This window comes from Nannobrachium achirus (genome assembly GCF_963921795.1).
Source record: "Nannobrachium achirus genome assembly, chromosome: 18".
Taxonomy (NCBI): domain Eukaryota; kingdom Metazoa; phylum Chordata; class Actinopteri; order Myctophiformes; family Myctophidae; genus Nannobrachium; species Nannobrachium achirus.
Window position 1 is genome coordinate 56,031,100 of NC_137825.1, and position 20,736 is coordinate 56,051,835.

The following is a 20,736-nucleotide window of genomic DNA, read 5'->3' on the forward strand; positions in this document are numbered from 1 at the left end:
TGCTCCTTTCTATAGGCTCCTGTTAGCAGCCATGCATTATAACCACAATGCGAACAGAGCGGTGGCAACTACAAGGGCTGGAGCGGAACGCCACGCCGTGGCCTATCCAAGGTTCCGCAAAGGGCAACATGTTGTGCATCCCATCAAAGAAAAACCATCTTATGGTTTGTGTTCAATTACTATTTGGAATTATCAGCAATTTGTATAATTGGAAATACATCTATACATTTATATTACAATATATTGTTCTCTTCTCTTCAGAATATGCATTTGATTTGATGGCCTCTTTGAAGGATGAATATGCGAGAAGTCCTTCAGCCCTGAGAGCCATCAGTGCCGATCTTTCTGCCGCTGCACCTCCCCTAGTTGCGAAGACGTTCCAACGGCTAGACAAAGAAGCAGCTGTGGCTCAGTATAAGGAGAAGAAGTCCCGCTATCCTCCTCGCCGCCAAGACCACTAGCTCAGCCCAAGATGGAAATGGCAAGACATGCCATCTCCGGTTTACTTTGTGTATCTGTGTGAAGTAGGTGGCAAACTTTTTAGGAGACCGGAAGCAGGTTGGAATCTATTCATTCCAATGGGAGAGTGAACGTGAACACGGCTTCTTCTGAACCCTTCTTCTTTAGCCCTGTGGTCACAGAACTAGATATTGGTCTTGATCATCACAAGCAGGGCACACATTTCAGGGAGGCCATGGTTGTCGTTGCCTCACAGTTTGGCATTGAGCCCCTCCAAAAAAATGGCCCTGAGGCCACAGTGCACCAGCCTAGCTGACTGTACTTTCTCCTCTCTCTGTCTTGTCAATATTTAGACACCAATGTCTCTTTCTTGTTATGTAGACACCTGTGTCTTGAGTCCCTATTTGTAAACCAAGCCAATATATTTGATTTGTGCAGGGCTGAGCATGGGTCAGATTGTAAATACAAATGTATTCCTTTCACAGCAGATGGTCTACATCAGGGGTCTTCAACTTTTTCAGGCCAGGGACCCCTTAGCTGAGAGAGAGATGAAGCAGGGACCTCCTCTACAAATTGTATAAATGCGTGATGCCTATTTTCATCGATTTCATAGATTCATAGACTTGTTTTACAGCACTGTCATCAGTCTATTCTATGTTGGGTTTGTGTTTTTAGACCTTTTTTTAGACCTTTCACTCTGTACTCTTTTTTTTTTCTACACCAAACCTAAAGTTCTCCTCAGAATAGGGAGTCGAGGATTCCAGTTAATTTAAACATTTAAAATCCTATCACAAAGATTTGGTGGCCCCCCTGTAGTAACTCCGAGGACCCCCTAGGGGTCCCGGACCCGCTGTTGAAGACCCCGGTCTACATATTAAATTTAAAATCATCCTCGACCCTTAGATTCAATCAATTATTTCAATGGACTAAATTCGTCCAGTTGGATCTAGCTCCTGTAAACAGGACATGCTCAAGATTTGCTGTAAACAGGAGGTTCTCAAGATTTGCTGTCAGATCATTTGTAGAATTTGTGTCCTCAAACCTCAGCTCAGCCCTGTCCTGTCTGTGTGTGAGAGAGAGTGAGTGTGTGTCTGTGTCATAAATAAATGTTTGTGGTCTTGTTGGCTTTCCTTGTTACTTGTTGTGTAAGCACTTTGACTTAAATGCTACTTCTTGATATCTGTTGATTGCATTGCCCGTTTCACGAAACCTAGATTAGGGATAAAGCCTGGCTTTATCAGCTATCCTGGCTTTAGTAAGCCTGAGTCAGAGCTCAATCGGTTTCATGAAAGCTGAATTATCTTGGCAGATTAGCCTCGCCAGTTAACCTGGATATTTTAAGCCTGAACTCGGTTTCATGAAAGTTATCCCACATTAGTTACCATGGAGATTAAGCTTTGAAGCTAGCCTGCTCCAGACCAGGCTCACAGCCAAGATATGTTAATCCATGTGCCTTTTTGTTCAAGTTTTGTGAAATAGCTGTTAGTCCAATGACTCCAATTGTAAACAAATGACTTTTCCATGCTTAATTCAACACGTTAGTATATAGACTGAAATGAAAAATACAAAAATATATAATACATTTAATTATAAGCCTATTCCTGAAATAGTGAATAAATCATGAATCATATGACTCATATGATATGTCACTATAGTTCATAATGTTAGATGTGTGATAATATATTACTGAAGTTCTTGAGATTATAAAAAAAATGGCTGACAATGTAGCAAGGGTGTTTTCAACTAAGTTAGCGATAAGAGTAATATAACAGCCTGTCTAGGTGTGATTATTCTATAGCCACCAGTGGTGTAAAGTAACTAAGGACATTTTTAGTTCGCCGGTTTTCAACCAAGTCTGTGTTCTTTTAGTCAGCTACGTTCATGCTAAAATGCGTCTATTTCCTTACATTACTGTTCTGTGGCCGCTAGGGGTCCATCGTCTAGCTACGTCATAGACTATTTTGGCCAATGGAAAGCCTGGGTTCCCCAAGCTATGACGTAGCTAGACGATGGTCCGTAAGCTACTGAAACTACAATGGGATTTGACCCGGTGCGGTTGCCGTAGCCCCCCTCAACACAACACTAGCTAGCATTAGCACAACAACAACAAACAGTATGGTTGTTTCAGACACGTTTTCTACTGACATAGGGACTTGCTGGCAGAATCTTCGTTAGAACTACTTTTTATATGAACTGGAGTAGGCTATACATTAGATTAGAAGAAGGAAAAAAAAAGAAGAAGAAAAAAAAAAAAAAAACAGCGACGGGAACCAGAGAGAAAAGACGTGCGTCTGCCAGCTGGGACTCCACTACGCTAACATCATACAGACACATGTTGTATGACCATTCTCTGCACCCAAGTTATTCTGCCCACCTTTGTTGGGCAGAATACTTCTACTTCTTGCTGCTAGGATCCCTAAATTGAACTGGAGGAGACAACCGAAACACAATGGTATGTTTCATTCATGTATAACTTGTTTGTGTATGTGTGTGTCATCATCAATGTGTCCTGGCATACACATTCTTATTTTAATCCCAATTACTGAATGTAAAGCCTGTACGTTTTCTTTAGAATATGTATGATGGCACTGATTTTACTAGTATTTCACATTAGGAGTCCACTAGTACTGTGGTTCTCAAACCTTTTATTTTCTAGTACCTCCTACGTGTCCATTTGGTTCCATTTGTACACTGACAGAGATGGAAAAAGGACAAAGATACTTGAGTAAAAGTAGGCTATCAATACTGCAATATAGAAACGTTCTGTAAGAAGTAAAAGTACTGGCATCAAAATATACTTTAAAAGTACAAAATGTTTGAAAATGGCAGATCCACAAACTCACAACACATCGCATCAACGCATTGTGAGCTTGTAGATCATCTATTTTCAGATAGCCTGGGTAAGTGGGTATAAAATAGGGCTAAAGTTGATTAATTAGGTTTTATAATATAATCATTTATGTGCAAAGTAACTGACATTTTCAAATAATTGTAATGGAGTACAAGTACTATATTTGGATTCGATCTGGAGTCAAGTACAAGTACAGAAAGCTGGAAATATTCAAAGTACAAATACAGTACAAAGTACAAAATTTTACAAGTACTGCTTACACCACTGCTCTCAAAAAATAGAGAGCACTAGTAGGCTACTATTTAGGGCTAGCAGATAATACTGTCTCTGGTAATATTTAATATTTGTATGTGCATGACAAAAATGTACACCAGGGGTAGGTAACCTTAGGCACGAGTGCCAACATTGGCACAGGGGAGGGTGGGCACACTAGCAGAAGTGTGAGAGACAGGATTTTTATTTCAAATATATATTTTAAACATGGTCAATTAAATGAAGTCACCTAATTTGCAGCAAATTACATCCTGCACAAATCTGACTGGGGAGGGAGTCTGGGAGATAAGTGACTAATTGCTAAGCTGGTATGGCGATGAACCCTTTGTGAGTGACAGAGACAATGCAACATGTTAGTCTTTTCTTCTTCTCACTGCAGGCACTGCAGTATCGTTTGGAGTGTCTGGAGAGTCGTCGCAAGTGGAGAGTCGACGTCTTCTTACCCTGGCATCATTATATTGTATTATAGAGATGTGAAAATATCTGATCCTTCCCTTGTCATAATATATAATAAAATAGATTCAATACATTTGATTTACCTTCTTTTCTGTTTTTACTGTATTGAGTGCTGTGTGAACCTGCTATTTGTAACACAGTAAACACAGTACAATCAAATTGTCGATTGTAGCCTGTGCAGTTTAACAAACACAGTGGCAAGTACTTCTGTTTCAGAGCATTACTGTAGTCCAGTGGTTCTCAACCTTTGAGTCTGGGAGTTGGAGCTTGTAGATCGGCTAGTTTCACAATATTTATCTGTGGAACGGAAACAAGCGGATGTAATGCCTCAACTCCTACAGTCTAAGTGCTTATCAGGGTGGGGGTCCCCAGTTCAGTTGCTTTGGGGGTCACGGCTTGAAAAGGTTAAGAACCACTGCTCTAGTCCAGCAAATAATGGGTGATAAAGGCAGGCATAAAAAAAATACTTGAATGAAATCTAAAATATGACAGTTTGCAAGGATTAAACCAAAAAAGCTCATGACAATGTAATAGCCTATATTTTTATTGACAATGTGATTCTTTGTTCGCCTGTAGTATGCCTTTTTGGTGTGTGGAGTCCACCTGAAATTGAAACAGTTATTGTTCTAAGAGTTTGTGCTGTCATACAAAGGACAGGTAGAATGGAATGGATGTATCTTTACAGAAGGAAGGTAGCTTCATAGATACTACTGACAAAGACATGGACAAAATGTGTTCAATGACTGCAAGCATGCCTCGTTCTCTCATGCCAGTGTAGGATGAGTAGGATTTCTGCATGTATTAAGGTACGTGTATGAACATATAAATGTACACAACATGCACTTCAAATAGCACAGGTAAGGGTCAGTCTAAATAGTATAATATATCAAAAATATTTTTACATTGAAAGTATACACACAATGCCAGGTCTACAAATGAACCTGGCATAGGTTCCATACCATGTTATCTAAATTACATTTTAACCTTTGCATAAGCCTGCAAGGGCTAAGGTGGAGTCTGGGACCTGTGTAGCTGACTAGCTCTGGTCCATAGCGTTTGTGGAGTTCTCCCTAACTTCGCTCCGGCTTGGTAAAACGGGAAAGCCGTCTCGTCTGGTCAGAAAATAACAAAAACTGTTTCGCCCCTCACCAAACCAAAGGTATCAGTGGGGTGTTGAAAGCTTACTCTACTTAGTGAACGCAATTTGAGCCCCCACCACACGCTTAAAATATATTTCTAGGGCGAAATGAAAAATATTCCAACAGATGGAGACATAATTTCTATTTTTTTACTATTTGTCCTCGCCATCACATTGCCAGCTCAGTACTTCCGCACAGGTTAGAGGACCACATTAACAGAGCATTAGTCTCGTTGGGTGTTATTCAGCTCTACGACGTTGGAACCATAAAGAGTGTCTCCATCCGGTGGAATATTCATCATTTCACCCTTGAAATGTATTAAGTGTGCGTGGTGGGGGCCCAGACTGCGTCTACCAAGGAGAGTAAACTTTCACTCCCCTCTGATACCTTTGGTTTGGTGAGGGGCGAAACAGTTTTTGTTATTTTCGGACCAGACGAGACGGCTTTCCAGTTTTGCCAAGCCGGAGCGGAAGGTAGAGGAACATAACGTTAGGGAGAACTCCACTAACGCTATGGACCAGAGCTAGGACCTGTGGAGCGTTGTCCTGGATGGATTAGGGAAGGTTTGAACAGCTTCCTTGTGTTAGATGATATAATTTAGCAGAAACTTAGTCTGCAGAAGGGCACGCTTCTTGATAAAGTATAATTATTTTGCTCCCTAGTCCTACGAATTGGAACTATTATTCTCACACTATTCTCATCTTGTTTCCCAATTTGACTTATTTCAATAACAAGCTCACAATACTCTCCGGCCATCAAATGACAGTCTATCAATTCTCAACAGAGGCAAAACTAAATTTGCAAGAGGGGTTAGAGTAGTGTTAGTAGTCTAATATTTTTTAAACAAGATCATTTCGATGTATGCATCAAGATTGTGTGTGCTGCCAGGTTGGAACTGTAAGTTCCACTTCTTCCGCATCTCTTCTGAAGGCGATGTAGACAGGACTGCGATGTAGGACAGGAAGCGCAGAATCGCATGCATTTGAGCACTGTGGAAGGCTTCAACAGCACCTGTATGAACATAAATGTAAACAACATGCACATCACGTAATACAGGTGAGGATACAATAAATATAATTGAAAAAGGAAGACTGAGGTGCAAGTTCGTTCTACAGTTTGGGCGCCAGAAGTGAGAAGAGTCTGGGACGTGTAGTTCTGGTCCAGAGCGTCAGCGATTCTCACTGATGCTCTGACAGGCGGGTGACTCAAAGACTAGACAAGGATTTCTTGTTTGAGGGCTCAACTTCAGTCAAAATAAACTAAACTACTTTGCTACTCACCTAACCAAAGGTAGTTTTGCGTTGTTGAAAGTCTATTCTCCTCAGTGGGAAACCTCTCAGCACCCCACCCACTCTGTAAAATACATTATTTTTGTCATGAAATAAAATGCATCCACGTCAAGCCACCGCAGACAACCTGGAAATAAGCGGTGGTCAGAGTTGGATGCGTTTTATTTCATCACAAAAATAATGTATTTTACAGAGTGGGTGGGGTTGAGAGGCTTCCCACCGTGGAGAATAGACTTTCAACAACACAAAACTACCTTTGGTTAAGTGAGTAGTAAAGTAGTTTAGTTTATTGACCTAAGTTGAGCCCTCGTAGGGGTATAGAAATCCTGGTCTAGTCTTTGAGTCAGCCGCTTGTCAGAGTGTCAGTGAGAATCGCTGACACTCTGGACCAGAGCTAGGACATGGTTGTCCCGGATGTTTTAGGGTTCTGACATGTTCCCTGTGTTAGCTGATCTAATTTAGAAATTTAGCAGACACTTATATCTGCAGAAGGGCTGCACGATTCTTGTAAATTATTATTTTTCTCCCTAGGAATTGGAAAATTATTCTCACACTTTTATTTGATTTCCCAATTTGACTTATTAAAATAACAAGCTCATGACTTAGTGTACAGAGCAGGCAAGGCAACATTAGAGTTGAAAGAGGCTTTAGAGTAGTCTAATATTGAAAAATTAGATCACATTGCTGTATGAATCGACAGAGTAATAATATTCCTTGGAGTTCCTAGTAAGCTGCTTCTTCTACGGCATCTCCAGGGGTTGACACTAAAGGTCTCAGAGGCACTTGCCCATCGGGCAAGTACAGGTCATGTTCTACTTGCCCGAAGGTAATGCCCACTTGCCCGAAAAGTAAATCGTCCATTATAAAATGATAGGTACGATTTTAATTACCGCAATTTAACACTTATTTATTTACTTTCTGGGGCTGTGCGATAAAATGTCATACCTCAATACCTCCGAATCCAAATACCAAATACTTTAGCTATGATTGAATATGTCTATGGTTTCACACTTGTTATTTTATATTTTTTAATGTAGCAACAGTAAAAACAGCACATTATAGGTAAATAGTGCTCTTATTTTACATTCCACAGACCAGAAGACACAGCGCACTGGCCACGTTCAGGTGTTTAGACAGATATCTCGTGTTGTGTTTATAGACATTTGTGTCCCCTCTCAAATGAGCGCACTTGCCCTGTCGGGCAACCTGAAAGCCAACTTCACCTGCCCTGACGTTTTATTTACCTGCCGGGGGCAGGTGGGCAAGCCTTAGTGTCAATGCCTGATCTCTTCATTCAAAGGGCGATGTAGACAGTTGTACCGCTGTCTTCCCGCAGGACTGCTATGGACATCATCTTGGACGGTGGATTATGTGATGTGTCAGCACCTTACTGTATGCAATTTTAGACAAAGAGGAGGAAAAAAGTTTCAGGGTAAACAGATTTTTTACAATGACATTTCAAAATGTTGCCATAGCTTTTACCCCATTTCTAGTAATCACACCATGCAATAATGAGAATCCTAAACCAGTTTGCTAAAAAAAGAACAGATCTAAGCTAACAACAGTAACACTGCATTTTACCATGTTACATCTTTCAAGTAATGTTGGGGGGTTGCTCTCGGGCACAAACCTCTTATCTCCATATTTAAACAGTTTTTTGTTTGTACGTTTAAACCCTACTTTATACTACAGTGTAGTACAAAAGAATAAAAAGTAACTGGCAAAAGTGCTGGATGATTACAATTTAGGCATTTAGCAGATTTTAATCCAAAGCGATTTACAATAAGCAGGTAATATTGATAATAGGATAATGTCAGTACATCAACAACAATGTAACAAATGCATAGGAATATCAATCTAGAAAAACAATAACATTTAGACCACGCACCTAATCAGTAAAAAAAATGAGGGAAGGGGAGTGTTACAGTACTGCTATGTGTTTTAGTGGAGTTATGTGGATTCAGTTTGTTTATGAGTTTGTCTGAATACAATATATTCTAGTGATTCACACACTTCACAGTTGTAAGTACCCAACGTTTGGTTGCCTACACTAGGAATCAGAGGGTATTATCATCATCATCATCATCATTTATAATAGCTCACGTTACATCATAATTACTGTGCAGCCACTGGGGGAGGGGTTGTTTGTCGATTCATATACATTATAATACAGTCCCCTCTGTTGACTTTTATCTCACCACTTTTGGGTGCCCCGCACATTTACATTAATGTTGGAACCACACTGCTGTTACAGGCTAAAGAGTAGCATCGCTAGCAATAACAATAGCCTAAAGGTAGTCCTACCTCTTGAAAGAATACACCTTGATATGAAGCCTCTCCACCCATAAGATGGATGATTCTAAAGACAAGAGATGACAACACAATTAGTGTTACAAACATGAATCAAGTTGCAACCTTTGCTTGTACATTATACATTATGTTTCGTAGAGTGGCATTTTAATTCCAAACATACAGTACATACCTATGTTCTGCTGCTTTTTACAAGGCACAGTTCAGCAGTTGTCCATTCACCGTATTTGGGGGAATACAGATGGAACCGCGTTCTCCTTTATTGTGGTCTTTGTTTTCTTAGCTTTGCATTGTGTCCATCAATCCTGCCATTACATCTCTGTGCAGCAGCACCCGGGGCTCGCTCCGTCGCTCGGCTTCATTCAATCATCACACCACGGTAAAACAACAATGCCATGTTGTTTCACCGACACAGTTGCACACGTTTCAAAACTTCTACAACTGCTCAGCATCACTGTGGTCATAACATCCCATCTTCTTACTACGTGACTTCCAAACAACAACAACAGCAACAGCACAAACAAACTAAAACAGCAACGCAGCGAGGATGTTATCATGGTTACGCTGTTAGCTTAGCTTTGGCTCTCGTCTCTCTCCAAGCGCTGCTTGCGCAAAGGATTATGGGTGCTGTAGGAGGTGCTGTAGGAAGTGAGGTCATAGCTTCGCGTTTCCAAAAAAATGTAAATGTACATCCAAAATAAAATTCTTTTTTGTTTTCCAAGTTCGAATATCATATTATGGGATTACAAAAGCCCTTGAAAACGACCGGAGCTCCCCTTTAAGTATTGTACTTAAGTATAATCTTGCGGTATTTGTACTTTACTTGAGTATTTCCAATTTCCAATACTTTATTTACTTCTACTCCACAATACATCTCAGATCCAAATACTGTACTTTTACTCCAATACATTTATTTGAAAACTTTAGTTACTAGTTACTTTGTAGATTTACAAGCTCACAATGCAAAGCATTCTGAGCATGTAGATATGCTATTTTCAAAAGATTTTCCTACATTTGAAAACTTGAAATGGGATATCTGCATAATGAGTACTTTTACTTTTTGTACTTTAAGTACATTTTGATACTTTTACTCAAGTAAATTTTGAATTCTGGACTTTTACTAACAGAGTATTTCTTCATTACAGTATTGATACTTTTACTTGAGTAAAACATGTGAGTACTTTTTCACCACTGATAACAGCTATAGCATGCCTGTCTTTTTTATGTGGGGGGAGGCGGGGAGAGAACACTGCTCTGTTCTTCGGTGCCGTGATTGGTCACGATCAAGGAATCGATGCTCGACTGCATGGGCTTTCCAAAGAAAAGCCCATGCCTTGTCGAGCCAGGCTTTACGATCCTGGCTCAACAAAGTCTCTCCTTCTCAGCCTGGCTTGGTGTTAGTGGAATGGAATAAGCCAGGCTATATGGAGGAGGCTTTGTCAAGTCTGGATATGTCTTAAATCCCAGCTTAGTTTATTCTACTTTCGTGAAACAGGATCTGGTCTGTAAGAAATGTTGGCTATACTACACATGGTTGGTTCCTGTGTACAAGCAGTAATAGTATATCTCATCCTTCCAAACAAGAAAAACACACATACTGTTGATTCAATTATATCACTTTAATTAGCTCAAGTCTGGCCATAAAAAAACCTTTGTAGGTCGCTTCACCAGCTTCCGGAAATTGCTGCCGAACAGCATATTTTACACAAGCCGGGACGACTCTGCGATTGTGACGTCCCAGGACACCATACGCCCAACGAACCACCTGCCTGTATGCTGTATAGCGATATTGGCTGGAAGAGCGAGCGAGAGAGAGCACTTTATTAAACTTGCAAGAGAAATGTAGGTGTCATTGTGTGTATATATAGGTCATGTTCATTTCAAAAACCTTTCATAGAATATATGGTAATGTACAAATTACACATACTTGTAAGTGCTGCAGTTGAGTGGTCCATGCTCCTGGCGGAAGGCGAGATATGCTATCCTCAGCACAAATGGATTCAGACAGCAACCATCAAATCCAGGATGTTGTGTAAGACAAGAGATGTTCTCAGGTCTGGGTGCCAAATCTTCAACCAATTTCCAGAACGGCTCACTCTCTCTGCAGCATACATTGTCTATAACTTTGGCCATCGGTTGACATTCTCCGCACAAGCACCTAAGTTCAAAGACAGGAAAAAAGACAGAAGAAAACAGATTTAAACTTTAGGCAACCTACCAAATGGACCCTTACAGGTCTGTTTCCATTTGTACAATGTCAGTGATAGCAAATTGGGGTCCTAGATAGAAAATGAAATCAATGGGGGTCTGTGACTCGGTGCATATCAAACTGGGGGTATACTTGAAATAAAAAGGCTAAGAATCAGTTATTAGGCTGGGGTCCAACCTATATTCCCCAGGTTCTATGTTCCCCACCTCACAGCATTAGTTTAGTGAGGTTATGGTTAGGGGTAGGTGTAGGCTTAGGTGGTAAGAACCTAGGGAACATAGGTACGGTCCCATTAGGCTATGACAACCTAGAGTCTAGGTTGTCATATAAAGTAGCCAAGGCTGTTGTGGCTGATAGAACAGTCTAGGACCCTAGACTGTTATCAGCCACAACAGCCTAGACTACTTTCTTTATGAAAAAAAATGGAGGTCAGATATGAATTTCATATTTTTTGATAATTGATATAGCCTATGTGAGACTAATAGGCTACTGTAGTTCATTGAGAACCACCACATATAGTGACATTGACTGCATAGCCTACTGTATTTAGCAATGTAGCAAAGTATTATTTTATGGCTGCCACCAGCTACTTATTGATTGATTACTTTATTAAAAGTTCCATAGGAAAAGCACAGGACATTACAGTACAGTTCATATACAAGGTCTAAAGTAATAAGCACAATGGCTTGTTTACATTGGGGTCCTTTTGTACCCAGTACCTACCTGGCTGTGACGTTTAGTATTTGCTAGCTAAAGCTAACAGGGAGAGCAATTTCAAAGCTGACAGGCTATATGGTGGACGTGCGGCTGTACCATAGGGCTGGACGCATAATCTGCATTAGCATATTACCATGACCGCTGTCCAAGGCGCCACTGGTTGTTCTGGCACCATGCCTCCATCTCCTGGCGATAACGAGGTCTTACATCAGCAGACACTTCTCTTGGCTGTCTGACAGGTTCGAAATCATATGGAGCTGGTCCATCATAGTCTCTGCCACGGTGAAATTCAGCGTTGTCATCTTGTTGTTCATCGTCCATTTTCAAACAACAACAAAACTCCTGTGGTGTCTATAGAAAGGTGGAGGGGCGGTAACCTAACATGACGTCACCCTTTGATAGCAGTTTAATCAAGCGGCTGGATAAAGCGCATACACGTTGCGCGTGCGTTGGCAAATTTAACCCGTTGTGAGCTGTATTTCTGACGTCATATGGAAAAAAATAATAATGAATTGAAATAACAACGGTGTGCACTGTATACTATTGAAGAGTAGTGTTTAAACTGCAAGTGCACCTTTAAAGCTGTTTAAAGGTGACATTTATTATGTTTGCTTATTTATCAACATTATTCATTCTTTTTTTTAGGGAATAACTTTGTCATCACTTGCCTTTGTTCTCTATTCCCCCAGTTATTAAAGTGTTTTTCTTACCTGCACATTGTCCCAGGTGATTGAATATGAATCTGGGTTGACCCTTGGCTTTGGCACTTTCCCAAAGGACAGTTTCCTTTTTACCTTTTGTGGAACCACCTAAAGGTTTAATAAAATAATAAGCATAATAATTTCATTATTCAGCATGGAGCATACATGTTGTAAGGGGTATTTTATATTCTTTCTAATTAGTAAGGACATATCAAATGTGAATCAGAGTTATCAGCAGGCTTAAAAAAATAAGATTTTAAAATTATTGTATTCCTTTAGCCTGTGCAATAATGACGATACAGCATTTAAGTAAAACAATTTCTCACCTCAAGTGATGCCTTCCATTGCTTTACCTGGTGATCATGGTGACCACGCATACGATCTACATGGCCCACAGCAGAATCATGGGACTGACAGATTCCCAAGCTGTTCAGGGTCTTAAACATTTTGAGAGAGGTGCCCTGCCTCCAACATTCAATTCCTAAACAACTTTGCACAAAGTTCAGTTTTCGTAAGGAGGATGTAAAGAGGATGGTTGACAATACCATCCCTGTCCTCTTGTCAATCACTGCTTGTGCCTCTGTTTCTGTCATAGCCCTTAAAAAATGAAAATGTTTTGAAAATAGTTGATTACAGTATCATACCTCCTCTTTTCATTTTCAGTCACCGTGTGTTGGCGGGTGATTTGTTTTGCCTGGGGAAACATTGACTGGAGGCAGTTTAAGGTGACTGGAGCCTTCCCCTCCCCCCAATCCTAGCAGCTCTTCCAGGAGAATTGAGAGAGAACTTCAGGATCAGCTCTCTTTCTTAAGGGCCCCTCTTTGTCTGCTACTAGTTCAAACCTCTATAAATTGCAATAATGTATCAAATAAAAATAGAAAGGAAAAATTAGGCCTCTTACATCACTAATAAACTAATTAATGCTTATTAATAATGTAAATGTCAGCTCTTACCTAATCTAGTATAATAATAGGATAGAATCAAATCTAATATAACATAAAAACAACTTTAATTATAGATTACCTCTTTTTTGAGTACTTCTGAGATGCATGTAATGAAGTCTCTGTTTGCTGCTTCTATCCCAAGGAGGGTCCTGAATAGCATAAGGTATTCAGAATGTCGTAAATAGCTGAAAGCTTTTGCTCTAGGTCCATCTCCCAAGGGAACCCATGGCAGGTCTTGCAGGGCTTCTGGTTCTGGAAGCCTAACCTCTTCCTCCATAGGAGAAGCTGTCGGGGGATGCTGTTGATGTAGAAGGTGTGGTGGAATTCAGATCAATCAATAATCAAGAGAGAATGAGGAGACAAGACAATTATATTAGGTGGTGGTATGGTCAAGTTTATATAACATGATATCATGGACAGAAGTACAGTTTAACACTCTGGCAGTGGTAAAGTAGTTCTGCCAAGAAGAATGGTCAAACACTAGAGTTATACTGTGACTTCAATGCCTCTGGAACAAGCTGTACCATAACAAGATAGGCTTTATCAAAACAATAGTTACTGAGGCCTTCTGAAGACCTCTCGACTCCTAACTATCAATTATTAGTATCATCATACTGTACAGACCTAGATATTAATATAATCAATGAATACATGATCTACTCTATAACGTCATACATAATCAATCATGATAAACTCTAATCTACTGGGTGATTCTGTTGATTTCACTGGAGTAGAGTGCCTGGGTGATTCTGTGGATTTCACAGGAGAAAGGGATCTTCGTTTTGGGGTGGGGGTTGCAGTAGATTTAGAAGGTGATCCTCTTGATTTTACTGGAGAAACTGCAGGTGATCCTCTGGATTTTACTGGGGAAAGTGCTGTAAAAGATCTCTTTTTACCCCTTGCCTTTTTCTTTTTAGTGTTTTTTTCTAGATAATAAGCACATATTTGGCAGACATAGGTTTTTTCATTAGGAGACACTTGTGGAAATATAATTCTTGATGTCCTGGGACTTGTCAGGTTAAATAGCCGCCTTCTGTTGTATCCATGTCCGTGTCTTTTTGGGAATATCAATCCACAATGTGCACATTTATCCTGAAAAGGTGACTCCATGGTTCATTTGCATCCGTTCTCCTTGGATTTTGTCTTCAACTGAGCTGTGAGTGACTGTGAAACCTCAGTGATGATCAGGTCAACAGGGTAATAAAACAGTGGCGTCAGTTCAGAAAAAGCTAAGGTATGGCAACATGACTGGTGTACCAGTCATGTTGCCATACCTTAGCAACAGGCACGATGAAAAGTAATTTTTTATTATTTCCCCCTGTAGCCAAGGTATGGCAGCTGCCATAGCTTGCCATACCCAATTGACGCCTCTGTAATAAAACACCCTTTCTATTGACACCCTACACCACTCCACACCGCCCACGTGTGCCTGTCCTCTACAGAGTCTACAAGGACCTATAGGTAGAGGGGTGTGAGTGAAAGAAAAACACTTCTTATGACAGATCACTCACTAACTTTTCATTTAGACCACCAGGATATAGTTGTAATGCATGATAATATATTATATTGTGTTATAATCACTGTTATAATATATTGTAGTGTATTATAATTATCATAGTTATAATACATTAATACTTTATAGTGTATTATAATCACAGTTATCATATATTATAGTGGATTATAATTATAGTTGTAATACATTAATACTATATAGTATTATAACCACAGTTATAATCCATTGTAGTATATTATAATTAGGATAGTTGTAATATATTTTAACAAATTATATTGTATTATAATCACAGTTAAAAGGGTCAATTTGTTTCTTACTGATACTTTTTACTTTTTAATGATGACTTTTGTGTAGGCCGGCCTACTGGAAAATGTTTTATATCATTTGTGGTGTATTGTGGTGCTAAAGCTGCAGTCGAAAAGGGGCTAAATTGTGTTGAATGTGTTAGTGTAAACTGACGCAGGCTCAGAAGAACCGTGGAAGAGATAACAGATGTATCATGTTACATTCTGAGCTATTTTGTTACAGCGAAAACCAGATGTTATTCATTTGGCGACCAGAAGGGGCAGCACCGCTCCTAAAGGGGATGAGACTTCCGGGTGGTATAAACACAACGAATAAGAGAGGCTAAAACAGAGAACCGGCTGGTCTTTCGAGCGATATAAAAACATTATTTCACCCCCTTTCTTCCACCTTAAAGAAGTAAAACGATTATAGATGAACAGAGACCGGTCACTTTTTGGATAGAGTGTTCACCAAAGGTAAGAAAGTGTTCCCTAACGGCGGATCGGCGTTCCGCCCGGAGGATTCCGGCATGCTACCAGTAGGAACCCCATCTCGGAGCTGCGTAGCAGTGGAGTGAGGGGTTCCGAAGTGCGTGATTCAAAATAACGACGTGGTTCGGCCAGTGGAGACGCCCCTATACTCGCGAAGTGCGTGATTCAAAATAACGACGTGGTTCGGCCAGTGGAGACGCCCCTATACTCTATAGAGACGCCCCTCTTAACAACACACACGCATATAACTGTTAAAGCCTGCACAAGACACTTTTGTGCTGTGCTCAAAATAAACTTGACACTTTGAAAGGCCTCTCATTTTATTTATCTTCTGTGCTGGGTGTTTTTTTTATGGGTTTGCATGGTACGTAAAGAGAAATTAGAATTAGTGAAAACGGCTCACAACACACTTTGAAAAGATAAAAATATACTGTCTTGTTTTGTTCACTACTAGAAAATGCAGACATAACTTAGAAGACATAACTGTTTATTTACAACAGCCAAAAATGTAATACAGTTGTAAAACATGGGCTGTAGGAAACAATTAAGGAAACCATACAATGTGAATTAACGTTCATACTCATACTCATACTCGAATTCACCTTTACTTTAACATTAAAACCCGAACTACTGTCATACTCAAGATAACTTATAACGCGCTACGTGCCTGACAGAGATGACAGCGTCCCCACCCGGGTGCCGCCACGGGCCAATCAAAGGCAAGCGGAACGAGAGGGGCGTCTCAACTGGCCGAACCACGTCGTTATTTTGAATCACGCTTCCGAAGTCCTCAGACCTGAAGGCGGTGTTCCTATTGACGTCACAGACTGGCCTGGACATGCCGGAACACCATATAAGGGCATAAAAGAGACAGACAGACAGAGATAAGAGATCTCCAATTCTCCATAATAATGTATGAGCATGAAAGGGACACAGACAGATACAACAGGTATTGCACAACTTGATGTCAATGGTGACTATTATGCCCAACGGACACACACACACACACACACACACACACACACACACACACACACACACACACACACACACACCTATATAGTTGGATTAATTAATAGTTGGTTAATGTAAAAACACGATCACACAAAGATTGTCGGCCCCCCTGTAGTAACTCTGAGGACCCCCTAGGGGTCCCGGACCCCCTGTTGAAGACCCCTGCTTTATCTTTTGAAAAATAGCAGATATACATGCTCACAGCTGCCTAATTTGTCAATGAATAGGTAATGGATCCCGGGCTGTGAGCGTAAACTGCTTTTTTTCTTTCTTTTTTTTCATCTTTTTGACCTAAATGTATGCACCCAGTATAACATCAGCAGCAACGTTTGGCACATGTGGCCCATCAGAGCGCTAGTGGTCAATCTATTCATTTGTAATGATCAATCTGAATAACTGACACAGCCCTGCCTACGGAACTCCCCTTTGGCTCGTTCCTGCAAGGCTGGTGTGCAAATAACCATGATAATGCACACCCTCTTGTGTAATATTGCTTAATTCAGTGGTTCTCAACCTTTTCAGGCCGCGACCCCCAAAATAGTCATATTTGAACTGGGGACCCCCTCACCCTGACGAGCACTAAGAGTTGAGGCATTACATTATGTATAACATGGTTCTATTGTGAAAATAGCAGATCTACATACTCACATGTAGATCTGCTATTTTCAAAATGTTTGCCTCTAATATTAGACAATTTCTGCCTCTAATGTTTGACAATTTGAACATTTTGGTCAATGTTTAATTTGTCATTTTAGAGGTATTAAAAAGTCCTTAAATTGTCACTTTAGAAATGTTCAGATACCCTCTATACACTTAAACTTTATGTTGGTTTGTTTACTGTTGAGTGAGAAAACAATGTTGCACATTAAGTTAATTAATCATCTGGGGACCCCCTCAAATAATTTGGGGACCCCCCTTGGGGTCCCGACCCACAGGTTGAGAACCACTGGCTTAATTAACCCCATTAAGACCCGAGGGGCCGATTCTACAAATGTCTTCTAAATCCTGGGACCCCACAGGGGACCCCCATCTCAAAGTATTATTGTAGGGCAAGTAGGGCAACCACACTATTGTTCTAGTCCCGAACAAACCTAGCGTAAACATAGCCAATCAGGAAGCAGAACATGTATTACGGTCAACATAGCCAATCAGGAAGCAGCATTCTCAGAGTAGGTCTGATTCTGATTGGTGTAGTTAGTGTAGTTGAGTTCTATGGTGGTTCTATGGGGGAGTGGTGATGTTATGTTCTGGCTATCCAGGCAATAAATATGAAACCACACTTGCAATTTCCAATTGCATATTTTCTAGTTGCGACCGTAAGGTCGCAGTTTAGTATCAAAACCTCCACCGGCCGTCCGTCCCTGAGTCACACGTCACACGTCACACGTCACACCTTTGCCCTGCTCATATCTCCGCATCAGTATGACATCACACTGCTGACATCAGTATGACATCACACCGTACACAAATGACCCCTATATAAGACCGGCATTGTCTGTCGTACATTTCGGTCAATTCCAGTGGGGATGCCATTGAAAAGTTAATCTAGTTGTACAAAGTAATCAAAGAATGGGTTGACTGGTAGGCTGGTTGACTGCTTTATCTGTGGAGAGTGTATGTCACTGAGAGTCCTTTTATAGCGATTGAAATCATGATGAGGTCACGATGAATCATCTATGCCCAAATATAGATTTCTAGGTCAGATGGCCCATGGAGTTTGTGATGTCAAACCTAGCAACCCAATATAAACAAACCTGATGTCAGACCTGAAGTATCCTTTTATACCCATATATGGAGATACAGAGATCTCCATATATGGGCATATTAGAAAGCCCATATATGGGCATATACGGATGACATCAGGGATATCCATATATGGGCATAAAAGGGACAAGGGCTTACAGTTAAGAGATCTCCATATATGAGCATATCAGAAAGCCCATATATGTTCATATACTGATGACATCAGGAATATCCATATATGGGCATAAAAGGGACAAGGACTTACAGTTAAGAGATCTCCATCTATGGGCATAAAGGGACAAGGACTGTTACAGTAGATATAGAGATGTCCATATATGGGCATACATGAACAAGGACTGACAAACACTGAGATCTCCATATAACCTATGGGAATATAAGGGACGAGGACAATGCGTAGCATTGTGAGCTTGTAGATCTATTTTCTAAATATTGTTGTACATTAAAAACTTGAAATGGGTCGTTCTGCATAGTACTTGGGATTTGTTGATGTAAATGTTCACATAGAGTGTAATAATTGGTAAAACAAACTTTTGGCCTATTTGTGGAGATAAGCGACCAACTTATCTCCCGATTAGGGAGTCTTACTGGTTATTATAGTGTGGTTGCCAGTAGGGCAACAAGACTATTGTTCTAGCCCATTAATCTTATTTTCCTGGATACACAATCTGATGTCATTAGTGATGTCATCAGTGATGTCACTGATTCTGACTGGTGTGCATGATTTTTGAGCGGTGGTAAACCGCTCCATAGAGTGGCTGTGCGTGTGTCTGTAGCATTTTTCCTCAGCGTTTTGCCATAACAGAATGTGTGTACGTAGCATCATGTTTGTCTAGTGAAGTCATAATCGTGTGTCTGTAGCCTTATTCCTCAGCGTTTTGCCATAGCAAAACGTGTGTGTGTAGCATAACCTGTACATCCTAGCCTTCTGAAGACGTTATGCAAGCACAACCACCGCTCACTTCACATTGAGTGTGATTTTCTTTCGTAACGGCAAGCGTGCATGCCCCACCCTGCCAGTGTGTGATTGGCCTGCAGCAGTCCAAGGCACTACAGTCCCTTTGAGCCGCAATGTCGCTATGTGACTATGTCTACATATTATCTTTTCGACAACCCAACTCTACCCCTAAACCTAACCTTGTGGGGTATAGCGAGAAAAAGTGACACGACCCGGATACGAACCCGGGATCCATGGATTGGAATCATAGAGACCAATCCACTAAGCCACAGAGGCAGGTGCTGGGAACGTATGTCTGTATTAGTAGGGGAGGAAAAGCCTCACGTAGGGGAGGCCTCGCAAGGCTGCCATTCAAATGACGCCTGGCAAATCACAGCGTGTCTTTTCCGGGACTTGCCGTTACGTTTCGATATCAGGCGACTGGTGTAGTTAGTGTAGCTTGAGGATCGGTCAAGCTTCACATGACGGTCTGGCTCTCCAGGCAATAAATAGGTAACCACGCTTTTTCTAGTTACACCTGCTCCAAAGTAGAATCATTTTCTTTTTTCAAGAATTACAGAGTTATTATAGCAAGTTCCTGTCAGTGACACTCTTTACTGCTTGGGGGAGCACAGAAGGCTTGACCTTTTGGAGGCCACTCAAGAGGGTTCATCACAGTTTGACCATAATGGTAACTGTTACAAAGGTTTTCTATATCATCTTGCTTGTTCATGGACCTCTAAATATGGAGATCTCAACACCAACCTCACTTAGCCCTGGATGCCCATATATGCCCATATATGGAGATGTCCATATATGGAGATGCCCATTATGCAGATTCCAGATTGGATATAACTGACTTGTCATCATGACATCACCAAGAATGACTTAACCACCCTGACTCGTCATCATGACAATACCAAGAATGACTCAACCACTGCAGGTATAAAAGCAGTCGCATCCCCATGGTAGATTCAGATTCAATCATCTCACCCGAGAATCTCCAACTCTACCAGCAATCCACGGATCTTCAAGGACAAAGAACTATGAACGTTGTCAACTTTAATTCAATTCAATTCAGCTCCTCACACGGCCCATGTCGAGGATGTCTGTTCTCTCAAGGGAAAGGAAAGGAAAAGCCTCTAAAGGGAAAGGAAAGGAAAAGCCTTCCTGTACTACTAGGCGTACAGGAAGTCGATTCCATAATATGGATGCTGCAGAAGCTGGTGGCCGTAATAGTTGGATGGTGCATCAGGAAGTGGTGGGCAGCCCTGCCGCCCAACAGCCAGCAGCTTCTGTCTGCGGCAGCCCCATGGCACCTGGCGGCCGTGGGGTCACTCCTCCTACTGGCCGTAGCCCTTCTTCTTCTTTCGTGTATCATCATCCT

General features: G+C 40.9%; 2 long non-coding RNA genes across 2 annotated transcripts; both read right to left on the reverse strand.

The window, feature by feature from the left end:
* Positions 1-5,270: 5,270 nt before the first annotated feature.
* LOC308303408 lies at positions 5,271-8,801 on the reverse strand. Its single transcript, XR_013962988.1, has 3 exons — positions 8,772-8,801; positions 7,712-7,857; positions 5,271-6,189 (listed from the first exon to the last, which is right to left on the reverse strand). It is a non-coding gene; the product is annotated as an uncharacterized lncRNA (long non-coding RNA).
* Positions 8,802-10,400: 1,599 nt separating this feature from the next.
* Positions 10,401-12,037, reverse strand: LOC308303476. Its single transcript, XR_013962996.1, has 3 exons — positions 11,837-12,037; positions 10,705-10,935; positions 10,401-10,570 (listed from the first exon to the last, which is right to left on the reverse strand). It is a non-coding gene; the product is annotated as an uncharacterized lncRNA (long non-coding RNA).
* Positions 12,038-20,736: the final 8,699 nt, after the last annotated feature.